We start from the raw sequence: 20850 nt of genomic DNA on the forward strand, positions 1-20850 counted from the left end.
ACCTGGAACCACTTATGTGATCTTTTTATGGTCACCATATACATATAAGGATAATTGAGATTTATATTGTAATCAATGGACATTGATGCCTTTTCGATATAGTGATCTATGGAGAATGATCTCATATTTTCTGGGCACGTGTTCCATGTTTTGAGCCTGGAGTAGTTCATGTGTTTTATGGATATTGAGCATTTGGTCATTGTAACCACCATTTTCTCAGTAGTATATGGAAGTCCCATTTTTTGCCGAGCATGTAGTTTTTGCTCACTAATTAAGTGATTGTGCCATCATTCCATGGACTGCTCCATGTTTTGTACCTGGAATTATTTACGTGATCCTTTTATTACATATGGTCACCATGTGCATATAAAGATATTAAGATTTATATTGTACTTTATGGACATTGATGCCTTTTTGACATAGTGATTTATGGATAGTGGTCTCATACTTTACCCTCTGGGCACGTGGTCCATGTTTTGAGCTTGGAGTAGTTCATGTGGCCTCTACTGTATCTTTAACATTGTACTCTCTGTGTGTGCATGTATGGATGAGTGAGTCCAGTAAATCAGTAAGGGATATTTGATGAATAAATATTTCATACCCTATGCAGATTGTAATTTTGAGGGTACATATGTGTTCACAACCTTGACTCTATATAATGCCTTGCACAATTGGTGCATGATAACTGTAGTGATGTATACCGGGTTTGACTCCCCTCACCTGTCCGCACTTTTATTAATAATAAAAAATAAATAGACCTATTTGATCGCCTCTTGTTCTTTGTCCTTGTCTTATTGTAATAGCGATTTGGTCTCATATTGTGGTCCTTATTCTGCATAATATATTACATTGTGCTGACTACTTATTATCGTTATGCAGAATCTATGTATGCCATTTCTTACTCTACATACTTTTCAGTAGGCCAACATTTCTGAGTTTAAAATCATTTTTTCAGTTGGTCTTATATATAATATTCTAATTTTCTGAGATAATGACTTTTAGGTTTTTATTGGCTGTAAGCCATAATCATCAACATTAACAGAAATAAACACTTAAAATAGATCTCTCTGTGTGCAATGATTCTATATAATATATGCATTTCCTTTTTGTATTGAATTACTGAAATAAATTAACGTTTTGATGATATTCCAATTTATTGAGATGTACCTGTAGACTATTTTCTAGAGTATCTTGCTGTGTGAATATCTCTGAAACCTTATAGTGCATTGCACCATGCCGCTTTGTGTAGCAGTCAAAACCAGCAGTGTAAAGACAGTGTAATCTATTAGCTAAATCTACCAAAAAAGAGTGTTTTCCAGCTAGCCTTGCTGTGTGAATATCTCTGAAACCTCATACTGCATTGCATCACACAGCTTTGCATAGTGGTCAAAAACAGCAGCATATAGGAGTTGTAATCGATTAGCTCAATCTATAAAAAAACAGACTTTTTACAGCGAGCCTTGCTGTGTGAATATCTCTGAAACCTTATACTGTGTTGCACCATGCTGCTTTGCGTAGCAGTCATTGCAATATTGCAGCGACCTAAAAAAGTAATTCTGTCATTTTGATTTTTTTTCCCGTTACGCTGTTTAGCAATCAGATTAAATTTATTTTTTATTTTGATATATTTTACATTTTTGAAGACAGAGATACCAAATTGTTATTTTATTGTTTTATTTTCAATAGGGAAAAAAAGGGGGTGATTTGAACTTTTATGTTTTTTTTTCATATTTTTAAAAACATTTCTTCACACTTTTTATTGTATTTAACAATCCCCTTAGGGGACTTGAAGCTCAGATTATCCGATCACTTGTGCTGTACAAAACAGTGCATCAGCACTTCTCTGTAGAGCAGAAATGTTGACTTCCTATGAACACCAGCTCACAGCCGGCTTTCACAGGGAGTACATAATGACAAAGGGGTCATCAACTGACCCCTGGCTGTCATGAAAACCCATCGGTGTCCCACAATCACTTCACGGGCCACCAATGGATGTGAGAATGGCACGCTCTCCACTGGCACGTCTTAAATTTCTATGTCAGAGATTTACAGTGGGATTTAACTGGTTAACATCTTAGATTACCATGCTACTGTTAGAGGCACATGTCGGTTAATCAGATCAGCCGATATGTGCATGGAAAGATGAGGGCTTGGAAAGCAAGTCCGTTTAAAAAGCAATGACATCAAAGGTCATGAAGGGGTTAAAAGCTGCTGGGGAGAGAGCTGCACGAGAGACTAATCATGCAAGTGGGTCTGTGGTGGCTTCTACTTGCCTGGTACCTGGAATGACAGGTCTTTTGCGCTAATAGAGAAAGGTCTGTCAGTCACTGGCAGCACCAGGTTGAAGCTGCTAGGTAAAAATCTGTCCGACAAGTTTCCTATGCAACTCAGTCCCTGGCAGATTTTAAGGTACAGTGCCTAGCAAGGGTATTCAGCCCCCTTGAATTTTTCAAACTTTTCCCACATTTCAGGCTTTAAACATAAAGATAAAAATTTAAAATTTTATAGTGAAGAATCAACAACAAGTGGCACACAAGTTTGTAGTTGAACAAAATTTATTGCTTATTTTAAATTTTTTGTAAAAACTAAAAAATGAAAATTAGGGCGTGCAATATTATTCGTCTTCTTTAAGTTAATACTTTGTAGCTCCACCTTCTACTGCGATTACAGATGCATGCCGCTTGGGGTATGTGTCTATCAGTTTTGCACATCGAGAGACTGAAATTCTTGCCCATTTTTCCTTTGCAAACAGCTGGAGCTGAATGAGGTTGGATGGAGAGCGTTTGTGAACAGCAGTTTTCAGCTCTTTCCACAGATTCTCGATTGGATTCAGGTCTGGACTTTGACTTTCCATTCTAACACCTGGATACGTTTATTTGGGAACCATTCCATTGTATATTTTGCTTTATGTTTTGGATCATTGTCTTGTTGAAAGACAAATCTCTGTGTCAGTCTCAGGTCTTTTGCAGACTCCAACAGGTTTTCTTCAAGAATGGTCCATTATTTTGCTCCATCCATCTTCCCATCAATTTTAACCATCTTCCCTGTCCCCGCTGAAGAAAAACAGGCCCAAACCATGATGCTGCCACCACCACACCACAATGGGGATGGTGTGTTCAGGGTGATGAGCTGTGTTGCTTTTACGCCAAACATATCATTGGGCATTGTGCCCAAAAAGTTTGATTTTGGTTTCATCTGACCAGAGCACCTTCTTCCACATGTTTGGTGTGTCTCCCAGGTGACTTGCTGCAAACTTTAAATGACACTTTTTATGGATATCTTTGAGAAATTGCTTTCTTCTTGCCACTCTTTTATAAAGGCCAGATTTGTGCAGTGGATAACTGATTGTTGTCTTATGGAAAGACTCTCCCACCTTTGCTGTAAATCTCTGCAGTTCATCCAGAGGGATCATGGGCCTCTTGGCTGCATCTCTGATCAGTCTTCTCCTTGTTTGAGATGAAAGTTTGGATGGACCGCCGGGTCTTAGTAGATTTGCAGTGGTATGATACTCCTATTTCAATATGATCGCTTACACAGTGCTTCTTGGGATGTTTAAAGTTTTGGAAATCTTTTTGCAATGAAATCCAGCTTTAAACTTCTCCACAACAGTATCATGGACATGCCTGTTGTGTTCCTTGGTCTTCATGATGCTCTCTCTGCTTTAAACAGAACACTGAGATTATCACAGAGGAGGTGCATTTATACGGAGACTTGATTATACACAGGTGGCTTAAATTTATCATCGTCAGTCATTTAGGACAACATTGGATCATTCATAGATCCTCAATGAACTTCTGGAGTGAGTTTGCTGCACTGAAAGTAAAGGGGCAGAATAATATTGCACGCCTACATTTTCAGTTTTTTATTTTTTACAAAAATGTACAATAAGCAATAAATATTGTTCACCTTCACAATTGTGTCCCACTTGTTGATTCTTCACCATAAAATTTAAATTTTTTATCTTTATGTTTGAAGCCTAAAATGTGGGGAAAAAATTTTTAAAAATTCAAGGTAGCCGAATACTTTCGCAAGGCACTGTATATTTTTCTCTGAAAACAGTGTCACAGAGACAGACATACATAACTGAAATCATACAACAGGTGTCTGATACATGCCGACTATCTTTGGGGCAGCATGGATCAGATGTTCATCTTCATCTTCGGGTGATTTTCAGTAGTTTTGTTTTTGTTTTTTCCTCCCCTTCTTCAAAGAGCCATATGGTATTTATCTTTCCATCTATACAGCCGTATAAGGGCTTGTTTTTGTCTGACAAGTTATACTTTTCGATGACACCATTCATTGTGCTGCATATTGTACTGGAAAATGGGGGGGAAATCCAAGTGCGGAGAAATTGCAAAGAAAGTGCAATTCCACAATGTTTTTTTATTCACCATATTCACTATATGGTAAAACTGACCTAGAAATATGATTCCCCAGCTCAGTATGAGTACGCAGATATCAAACATTTATAGTTTTTTTGTTTCTTTTTTTAAGTGGTGAAAAAAAATCTGAAATTTGGCAAAAAAAGTTTGCCTTTGTCTCCGTTTTCTAATTCTCATTTTTGTGATCTGGGGCTATGTAAGAGCTTATTTTTCTAATTAGACCATTTGGGGATAGATCTGGTATTTTGAGTGCTTTTTAGTTCATTTTATTTCAATATTGTGGAGACCAAAAAATAAATGTAGTAACACAGCAGAGCTTAGATTGCAGCATATAGACTATCGCTATGTGTGACACCGCAGGAACGAGGAACAACATCGTACCTGCAGCCGCCGGCAATGAGGAATGAAGGATGTGGGCGGGCTGTTCCATCCGCTTATCTCCTCCCCTCCTCTTCTATTGGGCGGCCGCTTAGTGACACCGCTGTGACGCCGAATGAACCTCCCCCTTAAAGGAGAGATTGTTCGGTGGCCACAGCCATGTCGGTGAACAGATAATTGCATGTGACACTGCCGTAGCGATATTGTTCGCTACGGCAGCGATCACCCTGTGACGCACTACCGACGTGGGCGGGTGCTATCGCTTGCGACATCGCTAGCGATGTCGCAGCGTGTAAAGCCCGCTTTAGTCTCCCCCTCCAGTCACAAACAATGGCAATAGCAGACTGTGATGAAGCGTGTTTTCAACTGTAAAACATGAAAATTTTTTTTTTTTTTTGCCTAAAATACAAAGGAAATGTGTCTTCTTTAACTCTATGCCTTTTAAAGATCATTTAATCATCAACTTGCTTATTCGTTCACAATACCAGTAATTTTGACTAGTGGTGCCAAAACTTTTTCATGCCACTGTACATTGTTATATTATTCCTGATGAAGAAACCAGGCTGGTATCAAAAGTTTGATTTGTAACATAATTTATTTCTTTTTTGTTAGGCATTAAAAGGTATCATATCTAAAAGATGATTTTTTTGTTTGTGTTAGGTTTGGGTCACACGACCATTCCCTCTACATCTGAGGAAATCAGTCCGATTATTCTGATCAAACTTTGACTAGTGTTTGATCAAAGTGGCATCAAGCTTTATCAGACATGCAAGAAAATAAAAGGGTCTCTACTTTCTCTAGTGTGTGAGTCAGTCAGTGAAAATTGTACCGCACTTGGATTGTAGTCTGATTTTATGCATTGATCCATAGACTTGGTTTGCCAATATTAATCCGACATTTGGATCAAAATTGTACATGTCTCAGCCCAAAAAAATAATTCACAATATTGACACAAATTTGAAATTTATACATAGTTACGGTACTTAGGTTGAAAAATGACCTAGGTCCATCTAGCTCACCCTTCCTTCACCAATTCTACATTTTGACATTTAGTCATTTATAACCAACAATGTTATGTGTACTGAGGAAATCAACCAGCCCTTTTTTAAAAGCCATTATAGTATATGCCATTAAAACCTCTAGTGGTAGGGCATTCCACAGTCTGACTGCTCTAACTGTAAAGAACCCTTTCCTATTTAGCTGGCAGAATCGCTTTTCTTCCACTTGTAAGTCGTGTACAGGGTGGGCTCCCCAGTATACAGCAAAACCATGCACCAGAAAAAGGACTCTAGGCAGTTGGTTGATAAATGATTGTTTTACTTTACCAAAACAAAAAAAAAACATGCAGAAAACAAACAGAACAGAACAATATATTCACAAAGCCAAAAGCATACACCTCTATGCTGCGACACTCGTAATGGCGATTTATACCCCCTTCTCACCAACCTTTGCCTAACCAAGGGGTTGTTTAAACAGTCGCCTAATACTTGGTAATCCCTCTGGGTAGCAGGAGTAATTGTGTGTGTGTGAACACGCCCTACCAGTGGTGCAGCATAAGAGCATACAACTTATCTACTTAAACATAAAAAAACCCTCTAACCATCCTGAATACCCTTGATTGCTGAAGCCTCACAGATAAGGCAGATGGTAAAAGTGGAAAGGCAAACCACACAGCTAGCAACACAGTCCTGTAAATCTTCTAAAGCAACAGTCAATGCAAACAGGTGGCACTGTCCCTTTAAGGTTTTAACTGTAACTGGCAAACTCACAAGGCAGAGCCAGCAAGTCCCACTGTGTATATAGTCGGCCTAAGCAGAACAGATATGTGTTTTGGTAACAAAACAAAGTGTTGCGTGCACGCAGTCCTGGGCCCAGCCTACCGTACCCGGGTACTGTGGTGTCCAGCTGTTATAAATGGAAACTTGAAGATTCTCTCACAATGATCAGTATAGCCAGCAACTGAAGAATGGTGATCTCTGGCACAGGATGCTGCTCACACGCGTCACGGTCCTCCTCAGAAAACTCTAACACGAGTCTTCTCACAATTTACTTTAGTGTTTCCGCGGCGGCTCCTTTCTGTTGTGCACACCTTTCATTGTCCTTTCAGCTCACATCCAGCACCTCCTCCGGTCTCTCAGCTCACAGCCAAAAACAGTTATCTGTTGCTATAGTGACCAAACAGTCAAATGCAGATGCCAAACAACGGCCCCTTGTGGCCGGTCAGCAACAATGCATACAATGGACAGTAAATATGCATTTTGCATTCATCTATATATATAATTGCCTTATTCTGTCTGTCTGTCTGTCTGTCTTGCTCCAAAATTGTGTCCTTACAGTGACAACTTTCGGATTGGCCGCCGGGCTCGGCCTGGCCCCGCCCACCCCCATGGATTGGCCGCTCGCCTCGGCCTGGCCCCGCCCCCCGCATGGTTTGGCCGCTCGCCCCGACACTCCGCACGCATCGACCGCTCGGCCACTCAACTTCCCCCGAATTCAAACGAAGCCCGACTCCCCCAGCCCAGACATAACCTTGCGATGCTGGGACGTGATGGAGCTGTTGTACGCTGGTAACTATGATAAACATCGGGTAACTATATCATGGTTACCAGCGTACACCGGTGCGGTCAATAATGAAGTGTCATGCAGCGGTGAAAGAGTTAAAGACACTGCAAGACACTTCATTATAGGCAGCGGGCACCCCCAGAAGAGAGAAGACAGAAGAAAGAAGACCCCGCAGTCATACTCACCAGACGCCGACCGGGAGCAGGTGAGCGCATCAAGGTCCTGCAACGGCGGAACACACACACACACACACACACACACACACACATCAGATCACACTCACTCACTCTCACACACACCTCACACACACATCAGATCGCATCCACACACTCATAACATCCGGCGATATTGCTTACTTCTCGGCGGCGATACTGTGCCCTGTGCAGTGACCTTCCAGGACCTGCCGGAGGATCACATGGCCGGAAGCATGTGGTATCTCCGGATGTTGGGAGTGTGTGAGCGCGTGTGTGCGTGTATGCGATCGGGTGTGTGACTGTGGAGCACGATGGGGAGTGCGCAGCATGGCGGATGGAGCACGATGGGGTGCGCAGCATGGGGGATGGAGCACGATGGGGAGTGCGCAGCATGGCGGATGGAGCACGATGGGGAGTGCGCAGCATGGGGGATGGAGCACGATGGGGGGTGCGCAGCATGGGGGATGGAGCACGATGGGAAGTGCGCAGCATGGGGGATGGAGCACGATGGGGGGTGTGCAGCATGGGGGATGGAGCACGATGGGGGGTGCGCAGCATGGGGGATGGAGCACAATGGGGAGTGCGCAGCATGGGGGATGGAGCACAATGGGGAGTGCGCAGCATGGGGGATGGAGCACGATGGGGGGTGCGCAGCATGGGGGATGGAGCACGATGGGGGTTGCGCAGCATGGGGGATGGAGCACGATGGGGGGTGCACACCTCCCCCCAAAACACACACACACCGCCACACACGCACCGCACAACACACCACAAACACACACACTGGGAACCACAAACACCGCCCTACACAGACACCCACACACACAGACAACGCCGCACACACACAATACTCAACACACAAACACCGCGGCACACACAAATATACGCACATACCGCGCAACACTTACACTGCACAAAACATACCTCCCCCAAAACACACACACGCACTCCACACCCACACAAACCGCGCAACACAAACAGCACCACACACAAAACGCTACAGACACACAGCGCTCCACAAACAACGCAACACACACAACGCAACACACATACTACACCTCTCACACCCCCCGCCACACCCAGACAACACCCAGAACATGTACAGCCCCTACACAAACACTTGGCAACTACACACAACATCTATATATATAATTTTTCAATAAAAAAAGAGATTAAACATATATATATATAACAAAAATCATACATTAACTACACAATACGTAAATTCTAGAATACCCGATGCGTAGAATCGGGCCACCTTCTAGTAGTGAATAAAGGTCATTAATACACTCTTACTCTATTACATATCAATAACAATGCATACAATGAACGGCATGAAATAAGCATCTTGCATTCACCGTGAATAACAGTCCTCAATACACCCTCACCCTATCACACACTCACAGTGTATGCCCCCTGGTCCTTAGTATTGTCTTTGGAAGGAATACGTTTTGTGACAGTCCTCTATATTGACCACCCATGTATTTATACATATAAATAAGATCTCCTCTGAGACGTCTTTTTTCTAAGCTAAGAATAGCTAACTTTTTCAACCTGTCATCATATGGGAGACCTTCCATTCCTTGTAGTAGTCTAGTTAGCCGCCTTCGAACTGACTAACTTCTGAATATCCTTTTTTAAAATGTGGAGCTCAAAACTGGATCCCATATTCCAGATGTGGCCTTACAAGTAATTTATAGAGGGGTAACAATAAGTTGGGATCACGGGATCTAATTTCTCTTTTTATGCACCCTAAAATGTTTTGTTTGCTTTAGCAGCTGCTGCTTGACATTGAGTGCTGCTACTCAACTTATTTGTAATGAGAACACCCAAGTCCTTCTCCTGTTCTGTAGTCCCGAGTTTACGCAGTTATAGGATTACTCTATCCTAGGTGCATTACTTTACATTTATCAACATTAAATCTCTTTTTCCAAGTGTCTGCCCATTCATTTTGGCATCTTATCCAGATCTTTTTGTAATATTGTACTATCAAGGTCAGTTTTTAATATCCTACATAGTTTGATGTCATCAGCAAAGACTTATGCGGGTGTCACACGATACGATCTATCGTGCGATCGCACGAGCAATCGTATCCGCCCCCGTCGTTTGTGCCTCATGAGCAAATCGCTGCCTGTGTCGCACAAAGTCCTTAAACCCCCGTCACATGTACTTACCTGCTGAGCTACGTCACTGTGGGCGTCAAAAATCCACTTCCTGAAGGGGGTGGGACGTTCGGCGTCACACAGCCGCCGGCCAATAGAAGTGGAGGGGCGGAGATGAGCGGGACGTAAACATCCCGCCCAACTCCTTCCTTCCGCATAGCCGGCGGGAGCTGCGGGGCACAGGTAAGCTGTGTTCATCGTTCCCGGGGTATCACACGGAGAGATGTGTGCTACCCCGGGTACGATGAACAACCGCAAAGAAAAATAAACAATTTTTTAAAAATAAACGATGTGTAAACGATACATCATTTGTAACCGATTTGCGATCGTTCTGAGACGCTAGTAGGTGTCACACGAAACGACGTCGCAAACGATGCCGTATGTGCGTCACGAAAACCGTGACCCTGACGACATATCGCACGATAGATCGTCTCGTGTGACGCCCGCATTATACTTTACTATCTATCCCACCCACAAGGTCATTAATAAAGAGATTAAAAAGAATTGGTCCTAGCACAGATCCCTGTGGCACCCCACTGCTGACTATTGCCCATTTAGAGAATGTTCCATTTATGACTACTCTTTGTTTCCTATCTTTTAGTCAATTCCTTACCCAGTTGCATATAGTTTCCCCTAGTCCTTGCTTCTGGAGCTTTAGTATAAGGCTATTATGTGGTACAGTATCAAATGCCTTTGAACAAAAAATTGAATGAAAGAAAATGTTATCTCAAAAATGCTATTTACTTTTCGATATGTGGGTAATCTGCAAGTTTATAGCATTCTAAAACTGTCTGGGTGCCACACTGAAGTCCTCGTTATCAGGAGCAAATAAACTTTACTCCTCCCTGCAGCTTAAAGCTGGGTTCACACATAGCGACAGCGACAACGATGTCGCTGTTACGTCACCATTTTCTGTGATGTAACAGCGACCTTGTATGTCGCTGTTATGATCGCTGCTTAGCTGTCAAACACAGCGACGCAGCAGTGATCATAGCGTCGCTACATGTGCAGAGTTCACTGCTTAGCGCTGGCTCCCTGCTCTCCTAGCTACAGTACACATCGGGTTAATTACCCGATGTGTACTGTGGCTACATGTGCAGAGAGCAGGGAGCCGCACACACTGCTTAGCGCTGGCTCCCTGCACTCCTAGCTACAGTATACATCGGGTTAATTACCCGATGTGTACTGCAGCTATATGTGCAGAGAGCAGGGAGCCGCACACACTGCTTAGTGCTGGCTCCCTGCACTCCTAGCTAATTAATTAATCGGGTTAATTAACCCGATGTGTACTGTAGCTACATGTGCAGAGAGCAGGGAGCCGGCAGCATAGGCAGCGTGAGAGTGGTGGAGGCTGGTAACGAAGGTAAATATTGGGTAACCACCTTGGTTACCCGATGTTTATCCTGGTTACAGCTTACCGCAGCTGCCAGATGCCGGCTCCTGCTCCCTGCTCGCTTCATTTCGTCGCTCTCTTGCTGTCACACACAGCGATCTGTGCGTCACAGCAGGAGAGCAACAATAAAAAAACGAACCAGGGCTTTGTGTAACGAGCAGCGATCTCACAGCAGGGGCCAGATCGCTGCTCAGTGTCACACACAGCGAGATCGCTAATGAGGTCACTGCTGCGTCACCAAAACCGTGACTCAGCAGCGATCTCGCTGTGTGTGAAGCACCCCTAAGGCTTTCAGTCCTACAGGTGCGGTAGAAGTAGTTTTAGACAACGCTCAGTATTCTTAGTGAGGAACAGATATATTTCCTCTCATACAAGTCACTGTATTCGGGAGGTAAGCACAGATTTAATATTGAACTAAGTGAGCAAAAAAAAAAATACATGTATATATATAAAAATACATGTATATACACCCACACATTGAGATAGACAGTTGTGTTTAAGATTTTTCTTTAGTATTTAAAAATAAATAAATAGAAATAAAGATGCCTTGCCAGTCTTATATTTCAGGAAGCACACATTCTGCAACTCACAAGGCTTTCTTACAGTGTATCCTTTACAGTGTGTAGGACTGTTCTGGTTTTTATCCTTAATATTTTATAACTGTGTCTGTACATTTTATGTATGACCTTTATTTCCTTATATGCTATACATGTTAAATACACTTTTTATTATTTAACCCTGAATCAATATTGGTTAACTTAATAGTTTTTTTTCTTGTTACCCTAAAGAGCTTAAGCATCTATGTAATGACTAAAGACTGTGGGGTACTTTACACGCTACGACTTCGCTAACGATTTATCGTCGGGGTCACGGTGTTTGTGATGCACATCGCATCGTTAGCGGCATCACAGCGTGTAACACGTATGAGCGACCTTAAACGATCGCAAAAGAGACAAAAATCGTTGGTTTTGGAGAGGTCGTCCAAACACCAAAAATCGTTGTCTCGTACGTAGCAATGCATGCCGCTGGTTGTTCGTCATTCCTGTGGCATCAAACATCGCTATGTGTGACACCGCAGGAGCGACAAACATCTCCTTACCTGCCTCCACCAACAATGCGGAGGGAAGGAGGTGGGCGGGATGTTACGTCCCGCTCATCTCCGCCCCTCCGGTTCTATTGGCCGGCCGCTTAGTGACGTCGCTATGACGCCGAACACACCTCCCCCTTGAAGGCGGGATTGTTCAGCGGTCACAGCGACATCGCTGACAAGGTATGTGCGTGTGACGCTGCCGTAGCGATAATGTTCGCTACGGTAGAGATCACCACATATCCCTGGAACGACGGGGGCAGGTGCAATCACTAGTGATGTCGCAGCGTGTAAAGTACCCTTAAGTATGAACTTGTACATGTGACATTTCTATGGCCTGTGGGCATGAGTATGCCGTGTGTCGCATTGGGACTTACAGCCCTTCTGGTAAGTGGTGGCAGCATTGATTGTCTTGGGTATGTGGACTAGTTGGGAATATGTGTTCTGCTCAATATTTAGCCAGAGTGAGGAGCGAGTGTGAAATTGAGTTGTAGATTGATGTTGACCTCTTACAGTCCCACTTATGTTACGAATGCAGAGAATATAATATCCTTGGAAGAAAGGTATTAAAAAGCCTTCCATGGTTCCAATGAGTTAAAAAAATGCTACTTTTAAAAATGCTGTTATGTTATCCCATCCTCATCTGATACAGTCCCAGAAAAAGTCTCCCCTGATTGACGGCAGTATATAATGTTATGCTATAGCCTGTCTGCCCGAACCTAACATCATTAGCCTGCTCTCTGAGTCAACAGTGTGATAATAGCATTGGCATTTTATTTTATTTCCAATTCTCGTTAATTGAATTACAAGCTGCTTGACTGTTTGAATTTGTGTGGATTTTGAAATTTGAGAACATTCAAATCAATGTCGATTCAAGTCAAACTGATCCGCTCTTGTCTACCTGTTCGCTTTCTAGTGATCATCATACTGCTGCTTCTTAGTCTGGTCTCCCGCAGTGTAATGAAGAAGGCTCCAACCCTTTTCTGTGACATCAACACTCACTGTAGAAGCTAGTGTGGTGGCCCTGAGGCTTTAGTCACCACAGGGTACTGCACCTCACTAAGGTGCGGTACTCATCCCGGGTAAGGAAGAGGTTGATTGCTGGTGTTTGTCACATTCACAAACCACTTGGGGAAAAGGAATGAGCATCTTCACACATAGTTAGTTAGTCCCGGGCACAGCTTGGGGTGAGGATCACAGTCGGGACTTCGGTCTAGGCATATTCTCTCTACCTTCACACTTCTGGGAGCACTGCAAGACCCGTGGCTTGGAGCAGGCTGCTCAGCTTGGGTTCTCTACAGATACCGGGGATTCTAGGGTCTGCGGCGAGTGCGGAAACACCCGCAGCCCATTCCACATTCCATCCACAGGATTGGAGGGAAGCCAACCAGAAAGGACACACAGTGGGAACATCAGCGGTTACCTCCAAACTACCTGGGCTTGGCTGGGGCCCATCAAGGCAGAGTCCAGAACCCTGAGGCTGAATTGGAACTGTGAGTAAAAAGACCTAGAACCGCAGCAGCTGACTCTGCCTCTTATTGCCGGCGCCCCGCACTTCGGCGCCAGCCATCACTACAACCCTCATCATCCTCCCCTGGGGCCCGCTCCACCTGTGGGGAGCAGAACCATCTTTGCTGCAACACCATCAGCCCTGGAGGACATCACCCGCAGTGGTGGCTAATCACTGGCTGCGTACCACAGGTGGAGTCACAAGACAAACTATCCCCATCATCTCATCCACCATCATCCTCCCTTTTATTGTACGCTTCGGGGCCACAAAGCCGGGCAGGGCCACCCGTGATATCCCCAGACCCGACAAAGATTATCAGAACTCCGGGAGATGCAAAGTATGACCTCATGGTCTGTGTCAAACCTTTAAAGTCAATTCAAGTAATGGATGTACTAAAGCAATAACCAGAACTTACTCTGAAAAAGTACAGCAAAAAAATGTTAAAGTGCTGAGATAATCCTAAAAATGTGTTCCTGCTATGTTCTGTGTAATGGACGTGTCTAACCATACAGGGACATGGTCTGACCACACCACATTTCCTGGGCAGGGGAGGATGAAAAAAAGGGTATACAGATTGGATAGCATCATATTGCAACTGATTCTTTCTGTGAAGTAAAACATTTCCCTGCCTGTTGTTAAACAGATTTTAAGTCACAGAAAGCTGCAATCCTCTGTTGTTCTGTTTGTATATTGTTTTGCTTCTGATGCGGACGGGGGCTGGGCCGCTGCAGAGGCTGCTCGGATCCGGGTTCGTTGCTGCGGCTTGAGTGGTAGCCGGACCCGGAATCGTACAGCCATCCATCATCACAACCATAGGAAAGGGGGTATTTACAGGGGATTTGGTTTGTCAGTGATGCCACACATGGGTTGTGGTGAGAGTTGGTAGCACCGCCGCTGCCTGGTGATGGGACACCCGGGGTTGATGGAGCAGGGCAGCAGGATGGAATCCCCTCCATGGGTAGGGGAGGTGTAGTCCCGGGGCCCAGGTGAACGGGAGTGATGGCTGCGGAGACTGACATGCAGGGTTGGACCGGGGATGAATGGTGTACTCACAGTTCCAAAGAACTGCACACAAAGTCCAGTGGTAAACCAAATTACCAGTGACCGGTTGCCTCCGGCGGGTGTATTCGGGTCCCACACCTGGGTGTAGCAAAAAGGGGTTCCTTCCTCCTGCACTCAGTGTTTGTGTCTTCAATGGGACAACTCCGCTTGGAATGGGGAAGTCCACTCCCAGTACTTTGTATTTTTGGGAGCTGTTGCCCGCGAAATCTGACCCTTGGGATCTCTGTGGGTTCTGATGGACACCCCATCCACTGCGTTGGGCTTCCGTTTTGCTCTCTTGGCTTACTGTGGAACAAGGCCTGAAACCTTGTCCCCGGCTGGTTAATTAACAAGGGACTTGCAACCTTTCTCGTCCTAGAGTCAAGGCACCCCAACTGTGCACGGCCTCCGGCCCGGATTCCCGCTGTCGGCACCGGCGGGCTACAACCCTGCCCTGGTTCACTTAAGGTCTCCTGCGACCGGATCTCCGTCGCCCGTGGTCCTGCTTGCCGTCTGCCACCTAGTCCGGTAGTCCAGGGGCCCCTTCCCCTGACTCCGCTGTACTTCACACTCCTCTCTCCTCCTCACTCCACACTCAACTCTGACTCAGACTGTTCTGTTCTGTTTCGTTCCCTCCCCTGACACCTCAGAACCTCTAGGTGGGCGCTCCCATCCACATGGCCCCGCCCACTGGTGTGTCCTTATTGTCATGAGGGGGTGACTAGGCTTTGGTGGCTGGTGTTGTGCACCCGGGTGTGGGTTTTGTGTTGGAGTGCCAAGGAGGGTGGAATTTTGTACCTGAGAGATTTGTACAACCTCTGTCACTACCTGGTTTTGCCAGGGCGTCACACTTCCTCTCCAACCCAGGAATCATAGTATGATGAGACCATATCCCTGTACGGATAGACACGACCATTACACAGTAGATAGCAGGGACACAAATATTAAATTATCTAAATACAGGAATGTTTTTTAACATATCCAATTGTGGAACCTATTTTTATGCCATTAAAATTTTGATTAAAATGTACTTTGATCACGGGACAACCCCTCTAAGCTACATTGTTGCCACCTTTACTATTTTCTAGGCATCACATGAGCAGAAATATTAGAGTTACTATTCTAGCTAGCTACAAACAAATGCACACAAGCAGAAATTGCATTCCTTTGTAATCTTTTAGAGACTGTTCAGCTGCTTATCAAGCTGTTTAAGAGATTGTAACTGCTCCTACTCAATTGAATGTCCAAGTAACATTTTTAAAAGGTGTTGTCACACCCCTTCTCAGCCATCCTACTTGCCAAGGAGCAGTGTGCTTCCACTATTATCAAAGAAGGGCAGGGGCACTAAAATTTACTGGACCCACTTAGGGGTACTTTACATGCTGCAACATCGCTAGCAATTGCTAGTGATGTCGCGTGCGATAGCACCCGCCCCCGTCGTTGTAACGATATGTGGTGATCGCTGCCGTAGCGAACATTATCGCTATGGCAGCGTCACACGCACATACCTGCTCTGCGACGTCGCTGTGACTTCCGAACCGCCTCGTTTCTAAAGGGGCGGTTTATTCAGCGTCACAGCGACATCACAGCAGCGTCACTGAACCGCCGCCCAATAGAAAAGGAGGGGCGGAGATGAGCGGGACGTAACATTCTGCCCACCTCCTTCCTCGTTGCCGGCGGCCGCTGGTAAGGTGAGGTTCCTCGTTCCTGCGGTGTCACACATAGCGATGTGTGCTGATGCAGGAATGATGAACAACATCGTACATGCAGCAGCAACGGTAATTAAGAATAGGGGGGCATGTCACCGATTAGCGATTTTGAACGTTTTTTGAGACGATTCAAAATCGCTCATAGGTGTCACACGCAATGACATCGCTAATGCGGCCGGATTTGCGTCACAAATTCCGTGACCCCATCGACATCGCTTTAGCGATGCCGTAGCGTGTAAAGCGGCCTTTATTCAGCTATGGAGCAACGTTTGTCAGCTCTTGAGCAGAGAGCATGTAAGTGCTGTGCTCTTTATCTAGGAGACTGGCCACTGCTGATAAACATTAGAGGTGGCCACTCACCTAGTCAATAAGTAGTAAACCACAGAATAAAGAAACCCTCCAATCTTGAGAACGGAGATGATTTTTAAAAAAAAGGCTAATTGCAAAGATGTGTATTTTTACTACCGTAACAGTTTCCAATTTTACCCAGTTTTAATAACGGTTAATTGATTGGACCATTGTCCAATTGTGTATGCTGCCAGTCCACCTTACAACTGACCATCCTTTATTTTACCCCAATGTTAACATCAATATCAAAAGGCTCAAAAAGTTGTACTATCAGTATTTGTACATTTGTACACACTTCTATTAATACATTTTCAATAATTTTACAACAGACCTAATTATTCATTTATTCAGAATATATGTGATAATCTTCATGTGTGATTTATTTCTTCCTTCTATGTGCTTTCATTTCCACATCATATACCTTACTTAATCATGTAATGAATAATGTGTAATTTTTCTGTGCCATTTTATATTTAGTCACACCTTGTATTTTAGTTTGCTTTCAGAAACTATTTCTTTCCATTTATGTCACCTTTCAAATGTTCACTATATAAAATGTAATTTACTGAATTGGGGTGCTTGCGCTGCAGAATTAATTTAACTTTTTCCTTTTGACTGTTCCTGTCTCCAGGCCAGTATTATGCTATTAAATCTTGAAGAGTAATATTTAATGAATTGGACTATTAATAATGTCAAGGTCCATGGGGGTCTGTTGGGCATAATATAGGCGTTCTTGAAGTCACCTGATTTCAAGTTAATGTTCCATGACAATAGCATGCAGTACATTGTAATTATTAAGCAGTGCTTGGTGGAAAGGATGAAAAATTAAATCAGAAAAAAAGAGTTCATTCTTTCATTGAGCTGCTAGTGGCGTATCTATCGGTCTATCATCTATCGATCTATTTATCTATCTATCTACCTTCAAAGAAGAAATACAACATTTTTTTTAAACTTGCTCCATTAAAATCCCAGTGAAAAAGATCTTATACAAACAAGCACAGTTTAATAAAATGACACAATTTTTTAGAACCCAAGATAAAAACATAGTGGCCGACAAGCACAGTTAAATGACTCCTAGCAAAGAAATGTGTTTTAGACTTAAATCTGGTATATCCTTATAGCCTCATATTTGCAGTTACAGGAAATTATATATGCAAATGTAATTTATGTCCTTAGCACTTGGTAATTCTCCCTATTAGTACAATTTGCATAGTGCAATATGAGATACAAAGTACTTAAAAAACACAAATGAAACAAGAAATCAAAATACTGGAAATACAAAATATCAAGAATCATAATAGTGCAATTGACCTGCGCAAGCTGATGGGAGACAAATACAAACGTATGGCTGACAAAAAAAAAGCTTGTCAGGTCCGGACCTAAGTGTGAATTACTATATGCCTACCAGGAATATTAAGTTGAAGATTCCTTCCTTGAAGCAGAGACCTAGGTTTATTGGTCTGTATACAGTAACCGCCGTGATTAACCCAGTAGCATTTCATCTGGAGTTACCTCCTGCTCTTAGGATCCACAATATGTTCCACGGGTGACTGCCAACAAGTATGTGGTACCTTTGGAGCCATCCCCCTTGCCACCCGCCCCAATCATAGAGGATGGTAATTTAGAGTTTGAAGTAACGAAGATTGTTGATTCTTGTTTTTTAGGTTGTTCCCTTCAAAACTTGGCACACTGGAGGGGTTACGGTCTAAAAGAAAGGATGTGGGTTCCATAAACCTGGTCCTGACTTTCTGATGACCATTCATAGCAGGAAGGATACTGTCACAGGTGTGTCATGCTAGACAGACAGTCCTATAGTTTCTGGCTGTGAAAGATTGTAGTGTTTAGCTATATAAGCTTCTCTCTGACTTTCCCTTTTTACCTGATTGGGGATTATCCCTTTCTCTTTAGGACCCTACGGATTCCCTCACCTTTTCAGCTGTTAATCTTTAGCACTTATCTTTGTGTCTTTAAATACCGTCTAATCTACATCCCAACAACCTCATCACTACCTTTCTGAGCAGCGCAGCAAAACCGTGCATTTTTCCCTTTTTTTTTTCCCTGCTGTCTTTAAATACCCTCATTCCCCCTTACTATGTGCTGGTGAAAGGTCCAATACCCTTAACAAGTCTTCAGTGCAAGCAGTTGGCTAATATTAATCTAAATAAACTTTGTTGATCTTCTCACTGAGTCATCTGGAGATAAGATATTTGTTTACTTTTCCGTGTGTGTGTGTGTGTGTGTGTGTGTGTGTATTTCCCTCTGTGTTCTTTAGAGCTTAATGGGGTTGACTAAGTCTCATTCCATCCATTCCCTACCTAGAGATTATTTCCGGGTCAGCTAGGGTCAGGTATCCAGCTTGTTGCATATGTGCAAAACCTATTTAGGATGGTGAGGGAAGCCTGGAGCCAGCGGTGCTTTGGTCAGTGGTCACCATCTCCCCCTTCCCTAGACACAGAATTTCCCTTCCCTTTTGCTTGGTACTGCAGCATGACAAATAGGCTTGGTGAGAAGACAACAACTGTAGGTACAATTATTAGAATATGGAAGAAACACAAGATGACTGTCAATCTTACTCAGTCTGGGGATCTATGCAAGATCTCCCCTCGTTGGGTAAATATGTTCTGAATAAGGTCAGGAATCAGCCCAGAATTTCACAGGAGGACCTGGTCACATAACCTAAATAGAACTGGAACCGCAGTCTCAAAGATTACAGAAAATAACACATTTTGCCAATATGGATTAAAATTGTGCAGGACATACAAGGTCCCCCTGTTCATCCCAGCACATGTCCAGGCCTGTTTGAAGTTCACCAATGACCAGCTGGATGATCCAGAAGAAGCATGTAGTCAGATGAGACCAAAATAAAACTTTTTTTATCTCAATTCCACTCATCGTATTTGGAGGAAGGAGAAGTATGAGTACAACCTCAAGAACACCGTCCCAACCGTGAAGCATTAGGGTGGAACATCATACTTTGGCAGTACTTTTCTGCAAAGGGGACAGGAATATTGCACCACATTGAAGGAAGGATGGATGGGGTCATGAATAGAGATAAGCAAACCTCAGGCTTGAGGCTCGGGGTTGGGGGCTCAGAAAATGACGTAAAAATTCTCCAGGTGAATATCGCGCTGTGCTCGTGTCTGAGTGATTATCTGAATTGTCCGCGCTGCTGGAAGTGTTTGTTTGTCACAAATTAGGCTTGTATACAGCATATTGAGATGTTTTGTTCACTGAGAATTTATAAAAAAAAACACACCGAATCAAAAAGGTCCCTGGAGCCTTGTCAGGATGGATAGATACCTGGCCTTGGTATTTCCCTTGTCATATCTTTAAACTTGTCAAGAGCTGGATAATAACTATAAGGGCCACTTAATATGGTGGTTATGGTGGTCTCCTAAAAAGAGGCACCCCTTGGCTAGGTCCTTCCCGGAGGGATGTCTGGCTATTTTTCCGTGTTGAGACTCCTAACAGAGGCTCCACAGACGTTTTTGATTTGCATACTTCCCAGGGGGCAATGCACCTAGGATTTCACTGTGTTGATGCCTTTGCTGGCTGCTGGCAATGTTTTTTCTGGCTGGTCTCCCTGAGATCAGTGATTGTTTTGTCTTGCTGGTCTACTAGGCATTACTACCAGCTAACCATAATCCTGCTCCTTACTGATGAGGGGCAATACCCCGAAACAGATGTCTGTGGATGGATACCTGGCCTTGGTATTTCCCTTGTCATATCTTTAAACTCGTCAAGAGCTGAATATTGACTAAAAGGGCCATTTTATATGGTGGTTATGGTGGTCTCCTAAAAAGAGCCACTCCTTGGCTAGGTCCTTCCCGGAGGGATATCTGGCTATTTTTCCATGTTGAGACTCCTAACAGAATAATAGAGGAAATTTCTGGCACACAAAGAGTGATGAAAAATGATTTTTTAATTTCTTTTACAGTGATTTCTGCAAAAAGTCACACCAAAAACTCCTTATGCCAATGTTTTGGCTCTTTTAGGCAGAGCCTTTTTCAAGGCAAAGGATCCTGGGGTGGACTAAAGCAGAGTCTGCAGAAATGGGTTGCAGAGAATATTAAGGCATCATAGG

This window comes from Anomaloglossus baeobatrachus, chromosome 2 (assembly GCF_048569485.1).
Source record: "Anomaloglossus baeobatrachus isolate aAnoBae1 chromosome 2, aAnoBae1.hap1, whole genome shotgun sequence".
Classification (NCBI taxonomy): Eukaryota; Metazoa; Chordata; class Amphibia; order Anura; family Aromobatidae; genus Anomaloglossus; species Anomaloglossus baeobatrachus.